Source organism: Antechinus flavipes, chromosome 5, assembly GCF_016432865.1.
Source record: "Antechinus flavipes isolate AdamAnt ecotype Samford, QLD, Australia chromosome 5, AdamAnt_v2, whole genome shotgun sequence".
In the NCBI taxonomy this organism is placed as follows: Eukaryota; Metazoa; Chordata; class Mammalia; order Dasyuromorphia; family Dasyuridae; genus Antechinus; species Antechinus flavipes.
This window is the reverse complement of record NC_067402.1, coordinates 231,568,290-231,595,490: the sequence shown is the minus strand read 5'-3', so window position 1 is coordinate 231,595,490 and position 27,201 is coordinate 231,568,290. Positions and strand designations below refer to the sequence as shown.

Sequence of the window (27,201 nt, the reverse complement as noted above, 5' to 3'; positions counted from 1 at the left end):
CTGTGAGACACAAGTTTAATACTAGGGAAGTGGGGAAGGAGGACAAGAAAAAGAAAAGCATAATCTGGGGATATTAGGATGGTAGGAAATACAGAATTAGTAATTTTAACCATAAATGTGAATGGGATGAACTCTTCCATAAAGCAGAGGCAGATAGCAGACTGGATCAAAACTCAGAACTCTACAATATATTGTTTACAGGGAACACATTTAAAACAGGGAGATACATACAGAGTAAAGGTAAAAGGCTGGAGCAGAATCTACTATGCTTCAGGTGAAGTCAAAAAAGGCAGGGGTAGCCATCTTTATCTCAGATCAAGCAAAAGCAAAAATTGATCTAATTAAAAGAGATAAGGAAGGAAACTATATCTTGCTAAAGGGTACTATAGACAATGAAGCAATATCAGTATTAAACATGTATGCATCAAGTGGTATAGCATCTAACTTCCTAAAGGAGAAGTTAAGAGAGTTGCAAGAAGAAATAGACAGCAAAACTATAATAGTGGGAGATCTCAATCTTGCACTCTCAGAATTAGATAAATCAAATCACAAAACAAATAAGAAAGAAATTAAAGAGATAAATAGAATATTAGAAAAATTAGGTATGATAGATCTTTGGAGAAAACTGAATGGTGACAGAAAGGAGTAGCAGTTCATGGAACTTACACAAAAATTGACCATATATTAGGACATAAAGACCTCAAAATTAAGTGCAGGAAGGCAGAAGTAGTAAATGCTTTCTTTTCAGATCACGATGCAATAAAAACTACATTCAACAAAAAATTAGGTGTAAATAGACCAAAAAGTTATTGGAAACTAAATAATCTCATCTTAAAGAATGATTGGGTGAAACAGCAAATTATAGACACAATTAATAATTTCACTCAAGATAATGACAACGATGAGACATCATATTAAAATTTGTGGGATGCAGCCAAAGCGGTAATAAGAGGAAATTTTATATCCTTAGAGGTTTACTTGAATAAAATAGAGAAAGAGAAGATCAATGAATTGGGCTTACAACTTAAAAAACTAGAAAAAGAACAAATTAAAAACCCCCAATCAATTAATAAACTTGAAATTCTAAAATTAAAAGGAGAAATTAATAATATTGAAAGTAAAAAAAAAAAACTACTGAACTAATAAATAAAACTAAGAGTTGGTTTTATGAAAAAACCAATAAAATTGATAAACCTTTGGTAAATTTAATTAGAAAAAAGAGAGAGGAAAATCAAATTAGTAGTCTTACAAATGAAAAGGGAGAACTTTCCACCAATGAAGAGGAAATTAAAGAAATAATAAGGGGTTACTTTGCCCAACTTTATGCCAATAAATTTGATAACCTAAGTGAAATGGATGACTACCTCCAAAAATATAGGCTTCCCAGATTAACAGAGGAGGAATTAAATTGCTTAAATAGTCCCATTTCAGAAAAAGAAATAGCACAAGCTATTAATCAACTCCCTAAAAAAAAATCCCCAGGATCAGATGGATTTACATGTGAATTCTGCCAAACATTTAAAGAATAATTAGCCCCAATGCTTTATAAACTATTTGAAAAAATAGGGAATGAAGGAGTCCTACCAAATTCCTTTTATGACACAGACATGGTACTGATTCTTAAACCAGATAGGTTGAAAACAGAGAAAAAAAATTATAGACCAATCTCCCTAATGAATATTGATGCTAAAATCTTAAATAAGATATTAGCAAAAAGACTACAGAAAATCATCCCCAGGATAATACACCATGATTAAGTAGGATTTATACCAGGAATGCAGGGCTGATTCAATATTAGGAAAAATATCAGTATAATTGGCCATAGTAATAACCAAATTAACAAAAACCATATGGTCATCTCAATAGATGCAGAAAAAGCATTTGATAAAATCCAACATCCATTCCTATTAAAAACACTTGAGAGTATAGGAATAAATGGATTTTTCCTTAAAATAATCAGTGGCATCTATTTAAAACCATCAGTAAGCATCATATGTAACGGGGACAAACTGCAACCATTTCCAATTAGATCAGGAGTGAAACAAGGTTGCCTACTATCAATGTTACTATTTAATATTGTATTAGAAATGCTAGCTTTGGCAGTAAGAGTTGAGAAAGAGATTAAAGGAATAAGAATAGGCAATGAGGAAACCAAGTTATCACTTTTTGCTGAGGATATGATGATACACTTAGAGAACCCCAGAGATTCTACTAAAAAGTTATTAGAAACAATCCACACCTTTAGCAAAGTTGCAGGATACAAAATAAACCCACAAAAGTCATCAGCATTCTTATATATCACTAACAAAACCCAACAGTTAGAGTTACAAAGAGAAATTCCATTTAAAGTACCTACTGACTGTATAAAATATTTAGGACTCTATCTGCCAAGGGAAAATCATTAACTTTATGAGCAAAACTACAAAACACTTTCCACACAAATTAAGTCTGATCTAACCAACTGGAAAAATATTAAATGCTCTTGGATTGGGTGAGCAAATATAATAAAGATGACAATACTACCTAAACTAATCTATTTATTTAGCACTATACCAATCAGACTCCCCAAAAACTATTTTGATGAGCTAGAAAAAATAATAACAAAGTTCATATGGAAAAACAAAAGGTCAAGAATTTCAAGGGAATTAATGAAAAAAAAATCAAATGAAGGTGCCCTAGCTGTACTAGATCTAAAATTATATTATAAAGCAGCGGTTACTAAAATCATCTGGTATTGGCTAAGAAATAGACTAGTTGATCAATGGAATAGAGTAGGTTCAAAGGACAAAACAGCCAATAACTTTAATAATCTAGTGTTTGACAAACCCAAAGACCCCAGTTTTGGGGATAAGAACGCATTATTTGACAAAAATTGCTGGGAAAATTGGAAATTAGTATGGCAGAAACTAGCCATTGACCACACTTAACACCATACACCAAGATAAGGTCAAAATGGGTTTATGACCTAGGCATAAAGAATGAGATTATAAATAAATTGGAAGAGCATAGGATAGTTTACCTCTCAGACCTGTGGAAGAGGAAGGAATTTATGACCAAAGAAGAAATAGAGATCACTATTGACTACAAAATAGAAAATTTTGATTTTATCAAATTGAAAAGGTTTTGTACAAACAAAACTAATGCAGACAAGATAAGAAGGAAAACAATAAACTGGGAAAACATTTTTGCAGTCAAAGGTTCTGATAAAGGCTCATTTCCAAAATATATAGAGAATTGACTCGCATTTATAAGAAATCAAGCCATTCTCCAATTGATAAATGGTCAAAGGATATGAACAGACAATTCTCAGATGAAGAAATTGAAACTATTTCTAGCCGTATGAAAATATGCTCCAAATCATTATTAATCACAGAAATGCAAATTAAGACAACTCTGAGATACCACTACACACCTGTCAAATTGGCTAGAATGACAGGGAAAGATAATGCGGAATGTTGGAGGGGATGTAGAAAAATAGGAACACTGATATATTGTTGGTGGAATTGTGAACACATCCAGCCATTCTGGAGAGCAATTTGGAACTATGCTCAAAAAATTATCAAACTGTGCATACACTTCGATCCAGCAGTGTTCTACTGGGCTTATACCCAAAGAGATACTAAAGAAGGGAAAGGGACTGTATGTGCCAAAATGTTTGTGGCAGCCCTCTTTGTAGTGGCTAGAAAATGGAAAATGAATGGATGCCCATCAATTGGAGAATGGTTGAGTAAATTGTGGTATATGACTGTTATGGAATATAATTGTTCTGTAAGAAATGACCAGCAGGATACAGAGAGGATTGGCGAGACTTACATGAACTGATGCTAAGTGAAATGAGCAGAACCAGGAGATCATTTTATACCTCAACAACGATACTGTATGGGGATCTATTCTGATGGAAGTGATATCTTCGACAAAGAGATCTAACTCAGTTTCAATTGATCAAGGATGGATAGAAGCAGCTACACCCAAAGAAAGAACACTGGGAAATGAATGTAAACTGCTTGCATTTTTGTTTTTCTTCCCAGGTTATTTATACCTTCTGAATCCAACTTTCCCTGTGCAACAAGAGAACTGTTCAGTTCTGCACACATATATTGTATCTAGGATATACTGTAACCTATTTAACATGTATAGGATTGCTTGCCATCTGGGGGAGGGGGTGGAGGGAAGGAGGGGAAAAATCGGAAAAGAAATAAGTGCAAGGGATAATGTTGTAAAAAATTACCCTGGCATATGGGTTCTGTCAATAAAAAGTTATTAAAAAAAAAAACCCACAAGCTTGTGGACAGACCCAATGCTTGGACAACAGAGAGGAGCAATTAGTAAATCAGCCTTAAGCAACCTGATTCTTTAAAAACAGCGAATAATACAACAGTGAATATGCTCACAGATTTCTTACACACATCCAAGTGAAAATTTATTTCCTATAACCTTACTGAGTTTATTGGAAAACTCATCATTTGGTAGGCTCATTTCAAAGGATCTGGTGGAAGCTAAATCATAGGCAGGGGGTTGCTGTTGAATGTTTAATAATCAGCTCCCTGGGAAAAACAAAAATAAAAATAAATTAATCATATTTTTAAATTTAATTTGCATTAACATTTTCTCCAACACTTTGTTAAGGTTAGGTAAGCAATAAAACAGCAAACCAAAAAAAAAAAAAAAGGCTTAAAACTTAAGTGAAGATTTAATCCTAAAAAATAGGTAGGTCATAGAACAAATTAGAGAAACTGTGGAAATTTTCAGTAAAAAAAATAACAACGAAGAGAAAACATGACAAAGTAGTTATAAGGGGACTTTTAATTCTCTAAACAGTTTCATCAATGATGTTAGAAGTAAGAAAAGATCAATGAATTGTGCACAGAACTAACCAAATATCAAAATAGGGATTCTGAAAATCAAGGAAAAGATTAAAAATTTGTAAGTCAAAAAAAATCCCATTGAATTAATAAATCTACAAGCCATTGATAGCAGAAAAATGAAAAATCACAACAAATAATAGTTATTAGGAACTATTTTTTTTATATAGCAACAAAACAGTTCAATTGAAATAAATGAATGTCTACAAAAATAAAAATTACACAGATGAATAGAATAAGAAAGTCTTTAAAATTACCCGTTTTCAGAAAAAGAAATTTAACAAGCCATAAATAAATGAATGAGATGGAGTGAGATCTCTTAAGACATTTGTGAAAATTGAGTAAGGCTTCATCTACCCCAGAATTGGAGTAGGGCTGAAGGACCTTGGGCATTGTCTCAAGGGCATCCCTAAGTCTCCTTTCTGCTATCTTTCCATGACATCATTTTCTTCCTACCTTGTTCAAATATGGGCAACTATGTACTTATTGGCCAAAGTTCAATTTCCTGGGTGGTTCCCATGTTTAAAATGTAAGATCCTCAGCCATTGAGGATGATGGTCAATATTAGGAGGGGTAGTTGTGTTAGGGAATATTTAAAGTGTAAAAAATGTCCCAAAATGTGTGTCCTCCTTCTGATTGCTTGTCCAGTTGACTGGAGGGATGCCTGCGGGACCATATGATAAACGTTCATTTTGTTTCTAGAGATATCTCCAGTCTTTTTATTATTATTATTATTATTATTATTATTATTAAATGGTGATCACGCACCATTCTGAGCCACACATAAACATCCAAAGGGATTTACAAAAAACAAACAAAAAGAAAACAGAAGTTAGTTTTGCATGTAAATTCTATCAAACAGTAAAAAATCAAGTAATTCCATTATTCTGTAAACTCCAAAAATAGGAAAAGAAGAAATTCTACTAAACTCATTCTATTATATAAATATGCTCTATACATCTAACAAAGCAGAAACAAGTCAGAAAGAAAAAAACAACTATAGGCTAATATCTCTAAGGAAAAATAATGCCAAAATTTAAATAAAATATTAGCAAAGATGATGAAGTATGAGGAAATGGCAATGCCTAAGAAACCCTAATTACCTGATCTTGGGAGTACCACAAACAAAGCTGGTCAATCTGTTGGTCAGTAAGCTATAGAATTCAATAATGGGAACCATCCCACCCCTAGGATATCAACCTAATCTCTGTTTCTCTTTCCCATAAAATTAACTTCTTGATTCTGACTCTTTACTAATTCCTTTGGAATTAGCTTGCTGTCAAATCATGTAATATCTTTTTACTTTGGGCTCTTTGCTAAATATCTTTGGAACTTTAGCTCTCTCCAATTGATGTTAAATTATAAATAAATCTTTGCCCTTTAACTTGAAGAGTAACTGAATGTATGAATTCTTTCATCAAGCCCACAACACCACTCAAGGGAACACTAATCCGGTTGGGGCATCTTTCTCCTCAGCAAAAAAGTACAATGACACATTCAATTTATACATTATAAATAAATTGAATTTTTATCAGAAGTACAAGACTAGTACAATATTATTTAAATTATAAAGAAATTTAGGTCACATTTAATATATTTAATACTTATATTTATATAACATAGATATAACATTTGTGATTAATTTAAATTTAATAATAAGAGTACAAAAGTCACATTGATAGAAAGTGAAAAGGCTTTAAATGAAATACTCCATTGTAATTAAATACTAAAAAAAAAAGGAAAAATAGATTATTCTTTAATATGATTAAATAACAGTTATATAAAACCAAGAGCCAACATTATATGTAATGGAGATAAACTAAAGGCCTTTCCAAGAACAAAGAAAAGCAAAAGTTTTCATTTAGCACCACTGATTTAACATACTGGTAGAAATCCCAATTATAAGGTAAGATAATAAACAGTAGTTTGGGTCACTGGGAAGATCCCTCCTCCACGAGGTCAGATAGTATTGGAGGTGACCAACCAAAGGGAGCTCAGTAAAGTCTACCTGTATACTCTGAAAAGGTCTAATTTTCAGGGGCTTTTCTCTTGCTGGTTCCTGGTGCAGGGCAGACGTTATTTGTCCTTTGACAAATAAGGCAACCATCCATTAGGTAGGATGCAAGGATAAATCAGGCCAGAAGATACGAACTGGGTTAAAGACTGCATCAGACAGGTTTTGGATATCCCAATGATTATATTGTAGTAAAATCTGCCTTATACTTGCTTTATTCAGCACTTCCTGACCATCAGGAAAGTACTCTTTACCATTATAGTGCTCCTGGGCTCCCAACTCTTGGGCCAGTTGTTTTTCCTTTTCTGACAAAGGTGAAGAGGCTAGGCTTAGGGGAAAGGAGAACAACAAGACCAACACGGGGTCAGCCCATTCAGGTTCCTTTTTCTCTGACCTTCTTGCTTCCTTATCTGCAAGTCAGTTCTCTCTAGTTTCAAAGGACTGATCAAGGTGGATGCCCATTCACATGTCCAATGGCAATGATCTCAGACAGTAAAAGGTTTTTGACCATATCCCTTTCTTCCAAAATTTTTCTAAACACATGCACCCCTCCCCAGATATAGTTAGAATCAGTATAAACATTCCTTTCTGAAAAAGGGACCCCAAAACTCTAAAAATTATTAAAGGCAGAGTTGAGCCTCAGTGAGGGACCCTGCCACGAAGCACAAACAATTTCATCCTTGTTATCTAGGTAGGGTCAGCTCAGTTCTGAAGCTCATTGAATTCAACTGGAATTCCAGCTCAAGCTGAAATCCAGCTATGAGCCAACTTGGGACTCCATCCACGAGTTCCCTTCAGCCAAAGCTCCCATTATAAAAGAGCCAAACTAAAACCCTCTCTTTGCAGAGGTTCCAAACATGCCAGTTATGCTATGCCACACTATACCAAGGAAGCTCTGTCCACTGGAATATTCTTTCCAGTGCCATCTTCTCTTTACCCTCACCTATTTCCCTAACCAGACTTTATGCTTCTCTGTCAGGATTTCTAACCTTACTTCCAATCCCCATAATAAACCTCTTTTATCAATCTAGGTTTTCGGGTCTGTAAATTTCTTTACAGAGAACCTCTGCGCTGCCAGAAGGGAGTCCCCAAAACTCCCTACCCTTGTGCCGAATCCTAAGAGTTGCAAGGGAGCCAAACCTCTCCATTTGGTTCCCTGAACCCCGAAGCTGCCACTAGGCCTTATCATTTAACTACCTGACCACCGGAAACCCTAATCTCATTTTGATTCCCTAAATCTAAACCTTATCACTTTCCTTTCTTTTCCAAAAACTTCAGGGCTTGATAGGGTGTAGAAAGTCTATTCCCCTTACTAATTAGGTATCCCAAGTATCTTACTTCTCCTTTCCACAAACTGTAGCTTTCCTTTTGAGATTTTGAGCCCCTCTCTCCCTGGGTAGTTTAGCAATTTAATTAGGCCTCACTGATCGCCTCTTTTTTTTGTCAACTGCCTCTTTGTACTGGGAGAGAGAAGAGGGGACTCTAAATTTCCCCAAAATAGTTTCTAGTACTTGCTCAAACAGATTAGGGAATTCTGTATTGTGGTGTTTTTCTTCTTTATAATATATAAATATGATGGTTCTCTCTGGGAGAGAGCAGGTTTCTTGGGGAGGTTTTCTGGAGGCAGCCTTAGTTTCAGTCAAAGGTAATAATCACCCAAATGCAGCCAGCTGGTAAAAATGCAAACATTTATTTTCTCCTTCCAAAATAGCCCGGCTAGTTGAGGCCTATCTCTCTGCTTGGTTCTAAGAGCTCTTGCTGCTTTGTCCTTTGCTTCTGCCTCTGCTTTCTTAGCCTCCAGAGCCAGCACCAAGTTGAATCTGTCTTGCCTCCAAAGAGCTCTTGCAGCTTTGTCCTTTGCTTCTGCCTCTGCCTCCAGCCAGCACCAAGGTAAAAGTTGTAATGAATCTTTCTTGCCTCCTAGAGAGGACTTCTGGCTCTCCCAGAGTGCTCTGTGTCTGTCCCAGAGTGCTCCTCTCCTATGTAATTCAGCTGAACTCCTGACTCGTAGCTTCTTCACTCTGAAAACTCCCTTGATTAGCCCATTTAAGCTCTATTTATGCTCCTGAGAGAGAGGGATTATGGGTTTCTTCCCAGAGTGTTCTCTGGCCCTAAGAGCTTCAGGGGAGATGTGAATTCACAAAGTTACAAAGTTAACTTTGTGAATCTCCCATATTTGTGAATTCCAATGAGTAAAGATGTAAACACAAGCATTGTATCAATTAGTTCTACTTAGTACCTTGTTTCTTCTGGCCCATAATATCTTCTTGTAAGATCAGATCAATCATACTAAATTAGATAATTATTGTCTCTATCAACTCTAATGATTTAACAGTTTGTAAAGATTCCAACATCTCCCACCCCATGTTGGGTGCCAAAATGCGGTGTTTTTCTTCTTTATAATATATAAATATGATGGTTCTCTCTGGGAGGGAGCAGGTTTCTCGAGGAGGTTTTCTGGAGGCAGCCTTAGTTTCATTCAAAGGTAATAATCACCCAAATGCAGCCAGCTGGTAAAAATGCAAACGTTTATTTTCTCTTTCCAAAATAGCCCGGTTAGTTGAGGCCTATCTCTCTGCTTGGTTCCAAGAACTCTTGCAGCTTTGTCCTTTGCTTCTGCCTCTGCTTTCTTGAGCCTCCAATTCAGCTCCACTCTCCATGTAATTCAGCTGAATTCTCTCAACTGGGCTTATATATGACTTTCTGAGAGAATGGGATTATGGGTTTTCTCCCAGAGTGCTCTCTGGCCCTAAGAGCTTCAAGGGAGGTGTGAATTCAGATATCTCATACTAAACCCTGGAATCTCTCAAATGTGTGAATTCCAATGAGTAAAGGTGTGAACACAAGCATTGTATCAATTATATTGAGTTAACACTAGGATTTTAACATCTCCCTTGAGTTATCACCTTGTTTCAAGTTGAGTTAACACTAGGATTCCAACACTGTATGTCCTTGGGTACACCACCACCAATACTGCTGTTTTCTTCCAAGATCTGAGTCTTACTACTCAAAGGCAAAGATATCCCTGCTTTCACAATCTGGGCAGACAAATCCAGAAGCCATCTTTTAAATCTACAACAGTAAACGACTTACTGATTTCAAAAATCTTTCCCTTATTGTATATGGGTCTGCTACTTCTAAATGAGAAGGAAGGACTATTTTATCAGTTTCCCTCGAATCCTGCACCAATCTACAGGATCATTCTCCTTTCTTGACTGGTAGTATTGAGGTATTAAAAGGAGCAGGATTCTAGTAATTCATCCATTACTAATACTTGGATTACTGATTGTAGTCCTCTTTTTCCCTTCAAAGGAATGGGATATTGTCTGACCTTAACCACCATCTAAATCTTATGGGGTTTATATTTACTTGACCTCTGTTATAGGCCTCTGATTTTATTTTCTTCTTCCTTTTTTAATAATAACATTCTTCTAATTGGTATAATGAGGTCCCCTGTGATATCAATTTGGCCAGACAATTTGGCAACATACACCTCTGGAACTAGCAGGAATTTCCCCAAAGTCACCCCAGCATATTCTAAAACCTCAATTAAAGGTACAATAAAATTCTCTCTTTTTATGTCCCAAATTTATTGCGTTTCTTTGGAAAACCTGAATCCCCTGGGGCAATTGAGTTATAGAGGATCTAGTAACCTTGATATCTATCAAGAAAACTAATTTCTCTTTGTGTCTGGCTCCACCCTTAAATTTATCAAGGACTCTGGGTGCATTCTTTCTTTCTTTTCTTTAATTTTGCTGAGGCAATTGGGTTTAAGTGACTTGCTAGCTGCCCCCATGGCTGCGTTTTCAATAAGCCTCTGACACCCCTTTTTTTCTATGAGGGAGTAGATGTTTTGTTCTCTCTTCCCCTATGGGAAATCCTTTTTCATATGCCCTTCTGACAAGGGAGCCCCAAAACTTTCACTTTCTCTCTCTGACTTTGGGGAGAATGCTTGAGAAACTCCATCAGAGAAGTTCTTTCCTGAGAGACCCACCCCAGGGAATCAAGATAAAGTAGTTTCATTCTGTTTTCTTGGTGGGACTAGTCGAGTCTCCTACTTAGCCAGAGCTGGAGATCTAAATATAGATCTTTATTGAGTTGGAGATTAGTCCAGGGACACACATTCAATTGGAAGATTCTCTATTCTGATTTCAACTCAAACTGCTCTCAGCCCCCAACAAGTTAGCAAGCTAGTCTTTGTGGGGAGTGGATAGTTTTCTTGAAACTTTAATATTTGCTTAAGCTTTCTCTGGAGAAGGCCAGAAGGAGAGGAAATAGTTAATGGTTTTAAATCAATTGAGCTCTCTTCTTCAGATCCTCCTTGGGATAGTATGGAATAGGGGGGTTCTGGAGCAGAAGCCTTAGGAGTGATGACTAGCTGGGTGGCATAGGGAAGTGTTGAGAAGAGGTCCCAAGAATAAAATTTCTCTGGCTCTTTCCTCTTTCAGAACAGCCCACAGTCAGCAGTCACCAGGCTGAATATTCACTCTCCCCAGAATTAATAGGCTCCTTTGAATTTACATACTGATTCAATTTTTGGCACACCCAAATCTCAAAAGATCCATTCCTTGGCCAGAAGACATTTCCTCCAAGTGGGGCGCCTGCCCAAATGAAATACTGCCCAGTATTCATTTTCTTTTTGTCCTTCACTGTATATGTTGATATTTTCTCCCGGTTCTTAAGCATATTATCCAGAGAGCTATCTTTCAGTATACTATACAGGTTCTTAGAGGCAGCTACTTTAGATTGTTCCTTTTCCATGATTCACAGTATCTTATCCTTTCTAATGGAGGACTTACCTGATCTTACCAAAAGAAAATAGGAAAATCCTTTTGAACTCAACCACCTAGGATATTCTCCAATATCAAAGAAAAATGGGAGTCTTAACTACCTAAATTCTCCCAATCTCAATCCTAGTCACCCAGATACCTTACCAGTTTTTTGCTTTACCTGGGTTACACGACTGATTTCAAACTTTTCTCAGCTGGTTTATCTCATGGATCAAATTAATCTCTACCTTTGCTAGCCCACTTTCGTTTTTAGTTTCTCTGAGTGTCTCTTCTGGGGTTTACATGATTGGAGCAGGAGTTCCTGAACTGAGCCCAAAGACCAATGGAGAATTCTCTGGAAGCCGTCTGCCCCAAAATTCTGTACAGAAGACACCCTCACACACAGGAAATAGCCTGTGTGGAACAGTATCATCCATAAAAATAATCAGAAACTCTCAGAGTAAGAAAAAATTTAAAAAAATTATTATCTTGTGAGAAAAGGTATCTCCTATTTGATAAAGTGTTTGTCAGTAAGGAGTGCAAAGAATAAATTGTAAACCACCAAATTAAATAGCCTGAACAAAGAAGCACCTGAAGTCCCCACCTTCTCAGGCTGACCTTTATTCTCATTGTTTGGGAGAGTCCAGATTTATATTCTAATACTGGAAATCTAACCCAGAAACAAAAGAATAGAAGTCAATAATAATAAACTCAATTTAAATTTTCCTAAAGAACTGATATAATAGCAGATATAGAATTCAAAGCCATCATCTTTTAAAGAATTACTTAAATGCTAATAAAGAAGTGTTGGGAAATAGGAAGGGACAAGATCTGCATCTTTTGATGATAGCTACATTTGTTATTATAAAGTTTCAAGTCACAATTAAAGTATAGTTTAAGGCTATATTCTCTTGAGAGTGTTTTCAGTCAGTCAATTTCTCACAGATAAAAAATTGACAGAATAATCACAGGTCAGAGAGGAAATAAAATTATTTCTTTTTGTAGATCACACTCTTGTCTACATAGTAAATCTTATAATCAAATTTAAAAATTAATTGAAACTATTAATAACTTCAGCAAAGTAGAAGAGCAAAAAATAAATTCACACAAATCAATAGCCTTTCCACATATTGCCAAAAGAGAGAAACAAGAAGCAAAAAAGAGAAATTCCATTCAAATTAATTATAGAAAGTATAAATTTAGGAGTTTACCTATTCAGGCCTATATAAGAACTACTACAATTTTGTAGTTAAATATAACTATAAAACAATTTACAGAAATAAATAAATAGAGAAACATTGTCAACCCATTCTCAGAAAAAGAAATTGAATAAACCATAAACTTCCTCCAAAACAAAATAGGTTATGCCAATATAACAAAAAAAGAATGGGGATTTAGTTTCCAAAGTTATGAAAATTAAATTGAAGAAAGGAAACAAATTAGAAATTTTAAGCCTAAGAAATAGGAGCCGGGACCCACTAGGACATCAAAGAATGTAGTTGGGGGCAAGGTTTTAAATGTGAATAGGAGCCCCCTGGACTTTGCTTCTTCAGGTTATCTTATTCCATAAAAATGTAAGTTACATTCTATAACTTCTGTAACATTCACTTAATGGGGAAATCAGGGGAAAAACTTGTGCTTCAGGATGGGAAATAAAATATGACTTTTGCATTTCAAAAAAATGTAGGCATTTTTTCATGCAAGAAGGTAAAATAAAATCTTTCCTGTGTTCATCAGTGAGTTGGAAGTTCTTAGTAAGATTTTGTTTCTTAGACTACCTAAATTAATGTGTTTAATGCCATACTAATCAACTTCACACAAAATACTTCATAGAGCTATAGAAAAAATAATAATACAATCATTCTGGAGAAATGAAAGATCAAAAATCTTAAGGGAAATAATGAAAATAAATGAGAAGAAAGCTCTAGTTATCAAAACTATTTGATACTAGCTAAAAAAGATCAATTATTAGAAGAGATTAGTTATACATCATAGAGAAGCATATAAACAAATTAAGACAAAGTAGGATGAATGTGAAGATTGCAATCACTAGAATAAAGGGTCACAATTTGACAAGAATTACCTAGGAAATTGCTAAGCAGCTTGACAGAAATTAGGGATAAATGAACAAACTTTTAATGGGTACATGGTCTAGACATAGAAGTTCACATCATAAACAAATTAGAGGTGCAAGAAAGAATATGACTTGTACAATTATGGTCAGGAAGAAAGTTCAAACAAGGGATAGAAAGGATTGCAGAAAATTAAAACAACCCTAAGGTACCACACCTCACTTGTCAGTTTGGCTAAAATGACAGGAAACAATGATGAACTGTTGGAGAGATGTGAGAAAACTGGGATCCTAATGTGCTGTAGGTGGAGTTGTGAACTGATCTAGCTATTTATAAGAGCAATTTGAAACTATATTCAAAGAACTATAAAACTGTGCATATCATTTGATCCAGCAGTGTAATGTTCAGGCTAGCTTTTTGTCATAGTCAGACCCAGTCTCAGTCTGACCCTGTCTCCTTCAGCAGTCTGACAGTCTCAACCAGTCTTTGTCCCCAGTTTAAATACCTTTTTACAATTACATTATTACAATATACCGAGTATATGTGAACTAGAGAACCATTACATCACCATGCAAAGTACAAAGTACTGAGTACTATGTATACTAGAGAACCATTATCTCATCAATTTCACTGAGTTAACACCTTGTTTCAAGTATACTTCTCCAGAGTTCCAGCTCTCTCCCGTTTTGTTTTTGTTTTTATTTTAGAACACAGGTGGTCATGCCCTCCCTGATTTCTCAAGGAGGTAAGAACATCAAACCAGATATTGTTAGCAGGTTTCCTCTGGGCTGAAGGGGTCTTACATGACACAGACTAGTAGTGATGTAACAAACAACATGAATCAACATAAGAAATTACACATGTCCATAAGTCCTAGAGATAGTCCAAAAACAATCCATTACTTCATGTATCAGGGAATCCAATGATTCCTGCAAGTTTTGAAGTCCTGCAATAATCTCATGTGATTCCTTCTCTATCTGTTGAGATAAAAGCAAACTCTTCCCCAAGCAGTAAGCCTATCTGGTCCCTTCCATTCAGCACTTTCTGGATCTCTATATCACCTGGCGACTATATAAAGATAGTGGAGCTGCTCGCACCAGACACTGTCCTTCCAGAGGATTATAAAACCTGTTTGCTGGAGCCAATGCATCTTTATCAAAAATAAAAAAAAATTATAGTATAAAGAGCTAAATTTAAAAGTTCTCTAGGGTTACCCATGGCTACCCCTTTCTTTTGTTTTTGGAGGAGCGTTTTGATGTCTGATTTTCCTCTCTACTATTTCCCATCCTTGAGGATTAAAAGGTATGCCAGTGATGTGTAAATCTGATACTGATTTACACACAAAAGTGTGCAAAATGTTTAAAAGTATGTGTAGGTCCATTATCTGTTTTTATTGCTTGTGGTTGTGTAAGGAATTCAGTGACCACTCGGGCTGTCTCTTTTGCTGCTGGTATTGCAAAAGTAAATCCTGAAAAGGTGTCTAATACAACATGGATAAAGGACAGACGACCAAAAGATTTATAATGGATCACATCCATTTGCCAATTATGTAATAGCCAGGTTATCTTTAATGGAGACTTGTGTGTAAAATTTGGAGCTGTGGCCAATAAAATTTGCCATTCTGGGATGGTTTCACAATATACATTAATTTGTGCATTAGTATAAAAGGTGTATATCTTGTCAGGTCTTACCCTAGATAATTGTAATACTCGCTTAATGGCCTTTTAATAAAATTCTAGCCACAAGCACTGGGTAAGGAGTAAGGCCTTGATCTGATTGTGCTGGGAGGTTCACTCACTCTATTACACTGTGTCCTTTATAAAGGACTGCTGTGGGTGCCTCTTTTGTAGCAAAAACTGATATTTCCAAGGTAACTTTTGAGTAACTTTTAATCACATTGGATAAAGCTAGTTCAACTTCTCTCAAAGTCTCTTGAGTTTCTTTCTGGTGTGGTGAGCTTAAAGCAGTGTCTCCCCTTAAAATGTTATATAATGGTTGTAATTGATGTCTAGCAGTTAAGCCTAACACTAGATGCATCCATTGGCTATCTCCTATCAATTTCTGAAAGTCATTTAAGGTGTTCAACTTCTCTGTTCTTAAAGAAAATTTTTGTACTTTTACACCTTAGGATATACTTCATATCCTAAATATTGAAAAGGAGTGTGTCTTTGAATTTTTTTCTGGAGCTATATGCAATTTGTAGTTCCTTAGTGTTTCTATGGTCTTTTGTAGACATGTTTCTAACATTTGCTCCACAGGTGCACAACCTAAGATATCATCCATGTAATGTAACAACATAACTTTTGGAAAAGCTTTTCTTACTGGATGGAGTAAGAGTAGCAGCAACATACATTTGATACATAGTAGGGCTATTTTTCATTCTCTGTGGCAAAACTGTCCATTCATATCTTTTATAAGGCTCAGCTAAACTAATGCTGGGTACTGAAAAGTCAAATTTTTTTCATATCTTCCTTATTCAGAGGGATAGAATAGATACAATTCTATCCAGAGGATAGAATAGAAACAATCCTTAATGTCTATAACCCAAAGACAACAATTGATAGGAGATGGAAATCCAGGCTGAAGAGTTCTCATAGTTTCCATCTGTTCATTTACTTTTCTTAAATCAGTTAACATCCCATTTTCCAGATTTCTTTCTTTCTTTCTTTCTTAAAACAACAAATACAGGGGAATTCCAAGGACTTAGAGAAGGTTGTGAGTGTCCTTGATCAAGTGACTCCTGTACTATATCTGATAAGGCTTATCATAATTTTATCATAAACTTCATAATTTTCAATTAGTTGCTCTCCCGCTAGTTCCCACATATCTGGTTCTAATTTTTCTTCCTTAGAGATCCAAGGAGATGTGCACTGTAATATATTTAAGAGTCCAGTGATCTGCTTCCAATTTACCAACAAACCTTGTTTCTTTATTAATCTAACTATGCATTCTGCATATTTCCCTTGGGGTGAAGGACACTCTTTTCTTAGTATATGCTCCATTTCAGCTAAAAAATGAAAGTGATTAGTTTAGCCCTTACCAAAGTTCCCTGCTTGTCTATTTTTATACTTGCCCTCTTTCTGGGTCATGGGAACTTCTCTACTGAATTCACAATCATGTTAGTCGAACTGTTGAGTGTAGGTCCTTATGTCCACTTTTGGGCACCAAAATGTAATGTTTGGGCTAGCTTTCTGTCATAGTCAGTCCCAGTCTCAGTCTGACCCAGTCTCCTCCAGCAGTATGGCAGTCTGGCAGGCTGACAGTCTCAACCAGTCTTCCTGGGAGTCTGACTTTGTCCCCAGTTTAAATGCCCTATTACAATTACATCATTACAATATACTGAGGATGTGTGAACTAGAGGATGGTACATCACCATGCTAAGTACTAAGTATATGTATATTAGAGAACCATTATCTCATTAATTCCATTGAGTTAATACCTTGTTTCAAGTATACTTCTCCAGAGTTCTGGCTCTCTACACAGCAATATCACTACTGGATCTCTAATCCAGGGATAGCAGCAAAAAGAATACAGGATTTACATGTGTAAAATTGTTTGTAGCAGCTTGCCAGTAGTGGCAAGGAATTGCAAAATGAGTGAACGCCCATCAATTAGAAGAATGGCTGGATAGGTTATGGTATATGAATGTAATGGAACATTATTCTATAGGAAATAATGAGCAGTCTAATTTCAAAAAAACCTGGAAAGACATCAATTGATGCTGAGTGAAGTGAGCAAATCCAAGAGAACATTGTACAAAGTAACAGCAAGATTATGTGATGATCAACTATGATAGATTTAGTTCTTCTCAGTAATACATTGATCCAAAACAATTTCAAAAGACTCGTGATGGAAAATGCCATCAGGAGAGAACTATGGAGATCAAATGCTGATCAAAGCATACTATTTTCACTTAGTTTTTTGTTTGCTTTTTCTTTCTTGTGGTATTTTCCTTTTCTGATTTTCTTTCACAAAGTGACTTTGTATATGTATAATCTATATCAGATTGTTTGCTGTCTTGATGGGGGGGAGTAAGAAGAAGAGGGAGAAAAAATTTGGAACTTGAACTCTTACAAAAATGAATGCTGAAACCTATTTTTACAAGTAATTAGAAAAATAAAATATTATTGAAATTTTTAAAGGGTTACAGAAGATAAAATGGGCAATTTTTATTATATAAAAATGAGAAGGTTTTGCACAAACAAAATCAATGCAATTAAAATAATAAGAAAAAAAATTTGACTTAACAAAAATCTTTTCTCCCATTCCCTAATAGGGGAATGACCAGAAGATGTAAATGATCAAAATATATGAATTATTTCCAAACCACCCTCCCAAAAAAAACCTGAGCAATCAACATAAAAAAGTGATCCAAAATTTGAAAAATTAAGAGTGATGCAAAACATCTTTCATGTTTTATCTCACAATCATCAAATAGACAAATATGACCTCAAAAAAGAAAAATAATAATTGTTGGAGTTGCTGAGGAGAAAATAGGCACACAACTAAAATATAAGGTGGAGCTTTATAGGTCCAGCTATTCTTGAAAGCAAGTGGCCTCAAAGTTATTACATTATATTTTATTTAATATATCTAGAGCCAATGCTTCAACAAATATTTTAAAAATGAATAAAAATATCTATAATTTTTTTTAATTATATAAGATCTTTTTGTTCTTAATTAAGAACTGGCATGAAGGGAGGCATCATTAATTGGGGAATAACTGAAAAAATTGTGGCACATGGATACAATGGAATAGTATAATTGATGAATTAAGAGACGTTTTCAGATAAACCTGTGAAGACCCAATACATAATCTGATGCAGGTTGGAGTGAGCAAAACTATAAGAAAAATTTATGTAATGAAACATTAAAAAGATGAAAAGACTTCAAGAATTCTGTCAATGTAATAGGCAGCCATTACTCCCGAGGAGTTATTTAAATAGACATTTTCAAACATGGTAAATGCATAGATTTCTTTTTGCTTGAATGCTGGAATGGATCATAGATTTATCTTCTCCAAATTAAACATTTACATTCACCAAAAGCAGTGGCCCCAAGGAAGACCTTTGAGCTTCTGCCTCACATTTGTCATACTGGCAAAATTGACCCCCCCAAAAAGGGGAAATAATAGTGGGAAGGGCTGTGTGAGGACAAGGATACCAATATACTATTGGCAGAATTTTAAATTAGTTCAATCATTCTGGAAAGCAATTTGGAACTAAGCCCAAAATATTACTAACCTCTGAATACCTTTTGTTGACTTACTTTTGAAATTCCACTACCAGGTTTAAACTGTCTCCCAATCGCCCACACCTGAAATCAAAGATCTTTTTTCCAGAGAGGCAAAGGGTCCATGATACAAATATGTTTATACTAGCAAGCTTTATTGCAGTTAAGAATAGGAAACAAAATGAATATTCATCAACTGAAGAATAGATGAACAAATTGCAATATGTGAATGCAATGGAATATTATTGTGAAAGGAATTGATTTAGAGAAACTTGAGATGACTTGTATGACCAGATGCAATGACTTGATCAGATCAGGAAAATAATTTATATAATGGCTGAAAGAATAAAATAATACAGTGATGTACTTTGAGGACCAAAATGATATGGGTATAGAAGACACCAAGTGATGGTAGACACCAAAAACTGGAGTTCAGTCATATGAAGAATTCACATTGGCCATTCTCTTTGGCAAAAAAATATTTATTTAGAGGAATGGGTTACAGACAAAATGAAGGGATACAATAGAAAATAGAAGGGATACAATTACCATTAGGAATGGTAAATATGAAATAAGAATTGGGAGAGTATAGAAAGGGGTTTTAAAAATTAATAATGGAAAGGAAATTCCTTAGTGGAACTTGCCATTTGCCAGGCGAAAGGAAACACCCTATGAAGTTAGGGTATGCCCTTAGCTGGCAGGCTAAATCTTTTTTGAAATGTTTTTATTATTATAGCTTTTTATTTACAAGATATAAGCACGGGTAATTTTTCAACATTGACCCTTGCAAAACCTTCTGTCCCAACTTTTCCCCTCCTTTCCTCCCCCCTCCCCCAGATGGCAGGGAGACCAATACATGTTAAATATGTTAAAGTATATGTTAAATACAATATATGTATACCTATCCATAGTTATTTTGCTGCACAAGAAGAATCAGACTTTGAAATAATGTAAAATTAACCTGAGAAGGAAATAAAAAATGCAAACAGACAAAAATTGGATTTTTTGGGAGGATTAGAGGGATTGGAAATGCTATGTAGTGGTTCATACTCATTTCCCAGTGTTCTTTTCCTGGGTACAGCTGGTTCTATTCATTATTGAACAAATGGATCTTATTTGGTTCATCTCATTGTTGAAGAGAGCCATGTCCATCAGAATTGATCATCACATAGTATTGTTATCAAAAGTATGTAATGATCTCCTGGTCCTGCTCATTTCACTCAGCATTGGTTCATATAAGTCTCTCCAGGCCTTTCTAAAATTCTCCTGCTGGTCGTTTCTTACAGAACAATAATATTCCATAATATTTATATACCACAATTTATTCAGCCAATCTCCAATTGATAGACATCCACTCAATTTCCAGTTTCTAGCCACTACAAACAGGGCTGCCACAAACATTTTTGCACATACAGGTCCCTTTCTCTTCTTTAAAATCTCTTTGGGATATAAGCCCAGTAGTAACACTGCTGGATCAAAGGTTATGTATGCACGGTTTGATAACTTTTTGAACATAGTTCCAAATTGCTCTTCAGAATGGCTGGATGTAGTCACAATTCCACCAACAATGTATCAGTGTCCCAGTTTTCCCACATCCCCTCTAACAATTAGCATTATCTTTTCCTGTCATCCTAACCAATCTGAGAGGTATGTAGTGGTATCTTAGAGTTGTCTTAATTTGCATTTCTCTGATTAATAATGACTTGGAGCATCTTTTCATATAGCTAGAAATAGTTTCAATTTCTTCATCTGAAAATTGTCTGTTCATATCCTTTGACCATTTATCAATTGGAGAATGGCTTGATTTCTTATAGAGTCAATTTTCTATATATTTTGGAAATGAGGCCTTTATCAGAACTTTTGACTGTAAAATTATTTTCCCAGTAATCTTCTCTGCATTAGTTTTGTTTATACAAAAGCTTTTCAATTTGATATAATCAAAATTTTCTATTTTGTGATCAGTAATGATCTCTAGTTCTTCTTTGGTCACAAATTCCTTCCTCCTCCACAGATCTGATAGGTAAACTATCCTATGTTCTTCTAATTTATTTATAATCTCATTCTTTATGCCTAGATTGTGAACCCATTTTGACCTTATCTTGGTGTACAGTGTTAAGTGTGGGTCAATGCCTAGTTTCTGGCAGGCTAAATCCTAAAAGGAACATAGCACCCCAAAGAGCTGGCTAGCTAAGGAGGCAGAAGTGGAGTCAGGAAGCATAGTGGAGTTAGAAGAAATATCATGTGGCACGGGGGAAGGAAAGGAGACAGACACCACAAGGCAGAGTACCTTGGTGGACTGACCCAAAGGGAGGCAGCAGCTATGGGAATGGCCCATAAGTAGATTTTATAGAGAAAATTTAACCTCAGGGACATGACTGGGATTTCTGACAGGAAATGGCAAAATGAGACTGCCAGTGACCCCTAGGGAGGGTAAGTCTTAGATTTCAGATTGCAAGACTTCCCCAGAAAAAGAGACCATTGAGTTACATTGATCTCTTACCAGTGCCTTCTCCCTACCTGCCTTAGGGATCAATTTTTATCAATTTCTCTGCTAACCACATCTAATACTGAAGACCTCATCATAAGTATAACAGGAAACAATTTTAAAAGATTTGTATTTGATAAACAACAAATTACAACTCAAAAATAGTGATGTAGCATCCCATCTCTTGACAGAGATCTGGATTGTGGTTGTAGAATAAGACACAATCACTATGTATTTATGTTTTCTTTAATTATACTTATATTATAGGAGAGGACTTTAATTTACCTTGGTGGAAGTTATAGGGAGAAGTGGAGTGATAAAAAAAAAGGAGATGCAAAAAAAGAAAGAAAGAAAACAAACAGTCCCAATGAAACATTAAAAAAATACAGAGAGAATAGAAGGAAGTTCTGAAGGAGCTAAAAAGCAGGGAAGATTAGTAGTGGCCATGTTAAGTTTCATAAATACTTAAAACTCAAACTGTACCTAACAGAGATTTGTGGTTTCATATACAAGATTCTTTCTGTTCTTTACATATGGAAATGTTCATATTTGGTGCTGTTTGTCAAATTCACAATTTAAATAAAATTAAATAAAGCCAAAAAAATCTGAAAAGTCCAATTCTTTGAAAAATTAGTTTCCTTACAGGCTTGTGGATATTTTGTTTCATTGTTCCCCTCAGATACCAAAATATTTAAAAATGACAAAATCACAGCTGTATAATGTTTTGGTCAAAAGTAGAATAGTTATTTAAAATACAAATGAATATCATACTTACATTTTGGGGGAATTCACTTTAGTCCAGAGTTTCAGAATCGGCTTGCTGGCCAAAATAGGAGGATAATAACCACTAAGTGATAAACTAAGTTATATTTAGGGATTCGTTGTAACCAATAAACAATCAGAAGTAGTTTGTCACAATAGACAGGGCGGGGCAGAGCAACCAATCTCTAAACCAGCAATATGCTATCACATTCTGTGGAGGATAAACACCTTTTATCACAAAGATTTTGCAGAGGATGTGGTAAACATCAGCTTGAAATCTGCTAAATGTCCTGGGAAATTTTTTTGCTGCTAGTTCACATTGTTTCCAACAGTAGATTATCTATCTGATAGCAATATTTGTAGGACTATCCTAAGGCGGGAACACTGCACAATTGTGTTGGACAGAATTGACCATAAAAACAATCAGAGACTCTCAGAGTAAGAAAAAGCAAAAAGGGGTTTATTACAATCTCCCATATGACAAGGTGTTTGTCAGTAAAAGGAGTGCTAAGTAAAAACTGCAAAACAAAATTAAATAGCCTGAATGCAGAAGCCCTGCAAACCCCCACCCCTCCAGCCTGGCCTTTTTTCTCATTGTTTGGGAGACTCAGGCTTAAGATTCTAATCGCAGAAATCTAACCCAGAAATAGAGAATTTTTTTAAAAAGAGGCATTTAAATGCTAATTAAAAGATAGTAGAAAACAGGAGGGAATAAACCCCTGCAACTTTTTAAGCTATAGCTCTATTATTATAAAGTCTCAAATCACAATTAATGTATAGCTTAAGGCTATATTCCCATGACAGTGTCTTCACTCAGTTAATTCCACACAGAATCATTGATAGGCAGATTATCAAACAATAGTGATGAAATCTATGTTGTGAGGTTTGTCACCAAATGATGGCAGGCATCAAAAGTTGGGGTTCAGTCATGTGAAGAATTCACAATGGCCATTCTCTTTGGCAAAAAATAGATTTATTTAGGGGAATAAGTTACAGACAAAATGAAGCGATACAATAGACACCAGGAATGGTAAATATGAAATAAGAGTAGAAGAGTGTATGAATGACAAGTTCCTCATGCCCTTAGCTAACAAGTTAAATCCTGAAAAGAACTCAGCACTCTTAAAAGAGTTAGCTAGCTGTAAGGAGAAGTGGGATTGAGAAACATAGTGGAGTTAGGGGAGATACTGCATGGCATGGGGGAAGGGGGTAAGGAGAAAGACAACATGAGGCAGAGTATCTTGGTAGGCTGGCCCAAAGGAAGGTAGTAGCCATGGGATGACCTATAAGTAGGTTTTATAGGGAAAACTTAACCTCAGGGACATGACTGAAATTTCTACAGAGGGTGAATCTCAGGAGTTTGATTTCTGATTGGACCATCTTTTCCAAAGGTGGGATCATGGAGCTAAACTGATCTCTATCAGAGCTCTCAGCCTGCTTGCCTCAGGGATCAATTTTTATCAATTCCTCTGCTAACCAACCACACTTAACATGCTACCACCTACAAGTCAGGTCCCCCCTCCTTAGTCTGGACTTCACTAGGCAGGGACAGCTCATGTCCCTTATCAACCTGAAGCAATTCCAGAAGATGTGACCCTCATTCCTTTGTCCCAAATGAATTTAGAGTTTAAACTGCTTGAAAGGGGAATGAAGAGGATACAGCTTCTTCAGAAATATAGCAGTAATACTAAGGTCCTCTGACCTTAGAGGGCTATTGTTCTAACAATCTGGCTGTCAATGATTCTAAAGTCTTCTGGCCTTAGGATAGTCCTACAAATATTGCTAACAATCAGATAGATAATCTGCTGGTCAGTGATAACCAAGTTCCTAAGAAAATAGTGAATATACTACTCCTCAGTTCTACTTCTGGGCTATAAAATTAGCATATCAATGACATGAAGAACTGGCTCTCTGTCTTTTCATATAAATTTGTTTTCTTGCTCTTGGTTCTTTGCTAAATCCTTTTGGAACTTAGCCCAATTCAGTTGATGTTATGATAAACTTTGCTCCTTGACTTGGAGATGGGTTCAAGCCTGCAAATTCTTTTGAGATATCTCACGACACTAGTCTGTGACCCCAACCTTTTGGCGTCTCCTTTCTGAACCTCCACACATATATGTATGCATATACCACGTGCAAAGCAAACTATATACATGATAAATAGGAGACAAGAGAAGGGAAAACATGGAATTAAGAAGAGTTGAAGAAGGCTTCCTATAGAAGATGGGATTTATGTTGTGACTTAAAGTTTGGCCACTAGTTGGAGTGCAGGAAGGAAAGCATTTCAGGCATGAGTAACAACCAGAGAAAATGCCCAGAATTAGGAGGACTATCTTGATCATGGAATAGCCAGGAGGCCAGTGTCATTGGATTAAAGAGTATGCCAGACACTAATTTTGTTTTGTTTTTGTTTCTTGGCAGGGAGTAATGTATAAAAAGACTGGAAATGTAAGTGGTGGCTTTGAAAGATTTTGAATGGCAAAAAGATTTTGTATTTGATCCTGAGGCAATGGGTAGTCACTGGGATTTATTGAGTAGGAGAGTGGCATGGTCAGACCTGAGCTTTAGGAAAATCACTTTTGTGACAGAATGGAGGATAATCAAGGCACAAGATGATGAGGGCCTGTACTAGAGAGGTGAAAATGTTAAAGGAATGATGTGCACAGAAGATATTATAAAGGTAAAATCATCAAACCAAAAGGGGTGAAAGGGAAGATGAGAGATAGTGAGGAATCCAAGATGAGAGCCTGGGAGGATAGTGTTGCCTTCTATAGTGATAAAGAAGGTAGGAGAGGGAGGAAAGTTTAGAGGAAAGAATAATAATTGTTTTGGAGACTGGGTTTTAAGATATCTGATGGACATCCAGTTTGAGATGTCTGAAAAAGGCAGTTAGAGATTGGAGATTAGAGGTGAGTAAAGATTGGAGCAGGATTGGTGAATTTGTGAATTCACAGCCTAGAGATGGCAGTTAAATTCAAGGAAGCTGAAAGATCACCAAGTGATAAAAAGGCTCAGGATAGAACCCTATGGGAATCTACCATTAAAGGGAATGATCTGAGAAAAGATCCAGCAAAGGAGATAGAAAAGGAGAAGCCAAATAGGTAAGAGTATTAAGAGAGAGAGCAGGGTTCTTGAAAATTTAGAGAGAAGATTATCAAGAGTGATCCAGCAGTGTCAAAGGCTGCATGCAGTAAGGTTAAGGAGGATGAGGACTGAGTAAAAGCCATTGGATTTTGCATCTAAAACTTGGAAAGAGCATTTTTGGTAGAATGATATCCAGAAGCCAGGTTATAAAAGAATTAAGAGAACAGTGAGAAGAGGGAAGGAAACTGGAGACGTATTTATTGTAGTTGATTTTTTCTGGGATTTTAGCTACAAAGAGTGAAACAGTAAGGATGAAATGATCAAGTAAGGGTTTTTTCTAGGATCTAGGACAGTGAAAAAGGCTGGTGTGGTGGAACAGCCAACTTTTGTTCCCATTCATTATTACACCACCATTGTTTACTACATTCAAAACTTTTCCATTTGCGGTAACCAGTGGTTCCAAATATTGATGATGTGATGCTGGCTGATGGAGCAGCTTGGTGTTAATTGTTAAGACCAAAATCAGCACAAGCAGAAGAAAATTCATCCACATTTTGTTGCATATCAGTTTTGGAAGCTGCATTGAGTATGCAATCAATTACAAACAAAAGATTATGCATCAATAGTCCCTCCACTTTAGTTATTGCTTGTAGGCTTTTTAAATTGAATTTACTATAAATGTAGTACTTGACTTTGTTTCATGGAAGGTGTTTGACAATATGTCTGAAAACATCATGCTAAAAGGCATGGGAGCAAGCACATAGCCTTATTTAGCTCCACTGATGACTGGAAAAGCTCAAGAGCATTGCCAATTGTCCAGAATCCAGCAAGTATGCTGACATGAAACTGATATACTATGTTAATGAAATTTTCTGTGCAACCAAATTTTGACATAATTTTCCATAAGTCTTGGTCAGATCTACAAATGTCACATACAGTTCTCTGTTCAGTTCCAAGAGAGCTGTCAGGCAGGAAATACCATATCGACTATTCCTCTGCCCCTTCTGAAGCCACACTGGCTCTCAGGTAGATGAGCTTCCTCCAGGTGTTCAATCAATCTTTTAAAGAGGAATCTGGCAAGAAGCTTGCCTGAGGAGAAATTCACTTACCCTGGCAGTATACCTTTCCAGGTATGTACACATTGATAATGAGGTTGATACATGACATTGTCAGAGCTGGCTCAGTGTTTGGGAGGCTCACAAACAATGTGGAAGAGGAGAGATTGACTACCAAATTGAAAATCTATAGAGTTGTACTAACCTCATTGTTATATAGCTATGAAACCTGGACAGTGTACCAGTGCCATGCCCAGAAACTGAATCACTTCCATTTGAATTGTCTTAGGAAGATTCTGAAGATCATCTGGTAGGATAAGATACCAGATACTAAGGTCCTTTCTCGAACTAAACTGCCAAGCATTTGAACTTTACTGCAAAAAGCAACTCCATTGGCTGGCCACTTTGAATGCCAAATATATGCTAGCCAAAAAGCCTATTTATTTTATGAAGAACTCAATCAGGGCAAGTACTCACAAGATGGTCAGAAAAGAGGATACAAGGACACTTTCAAGGCTTTTTAAAAGAACTTTAGAATTCATTGTATGACATTGGGAACACTGGCACAGTATCATCCAGCTTAGTGTGCCCTCATCCAGAGAAGATGCTGTGCTCTATGAGCAAAGCAGATTTGAATTAGCTCAAAAGAAACATGAGTTTCTTTTTCTTCCTGTCTAACAAAGTTAGACAAACACCCCAGATGTTCATAGGGACTCTTTGTTTCCCAACTGTGGCAGAGCATTACAAGCTTGTGAATGCCCTTGTTAACTCAGCATTCACTACTGCTAGTCTCTCCCAATTCCCAGCCCTTAGAGAAATCTCCAGTCACTGTCTTTTGCAGTGCTTAAAGGAATTTTACCAATCTT

General features: G+C 36.0%; 1 long non-coding RNA gene across 1 annotated transcript in view; it reads right to left on the bottom strand.

The window, feature by feature from the left end:
- The window catches only part of LOC127537856 (uncharacterized), a 41,744-nt gene extending 19,083 nt beyond the window's left edge, over positions 1-22,661 (bottom strand). Inside the window, exon 1 of the long non-coding RNA XR_007947620.1 lies at positions 22,210-22,661. This is a non-coding gene — a long non-coding RNA (uncharacterized LOC127537856). The remainder of the gene's footprint in view (positions 1-22,209) is intronic.
- Positions 22,662-27,201: the final 4,540 nt, after the last annotated feature.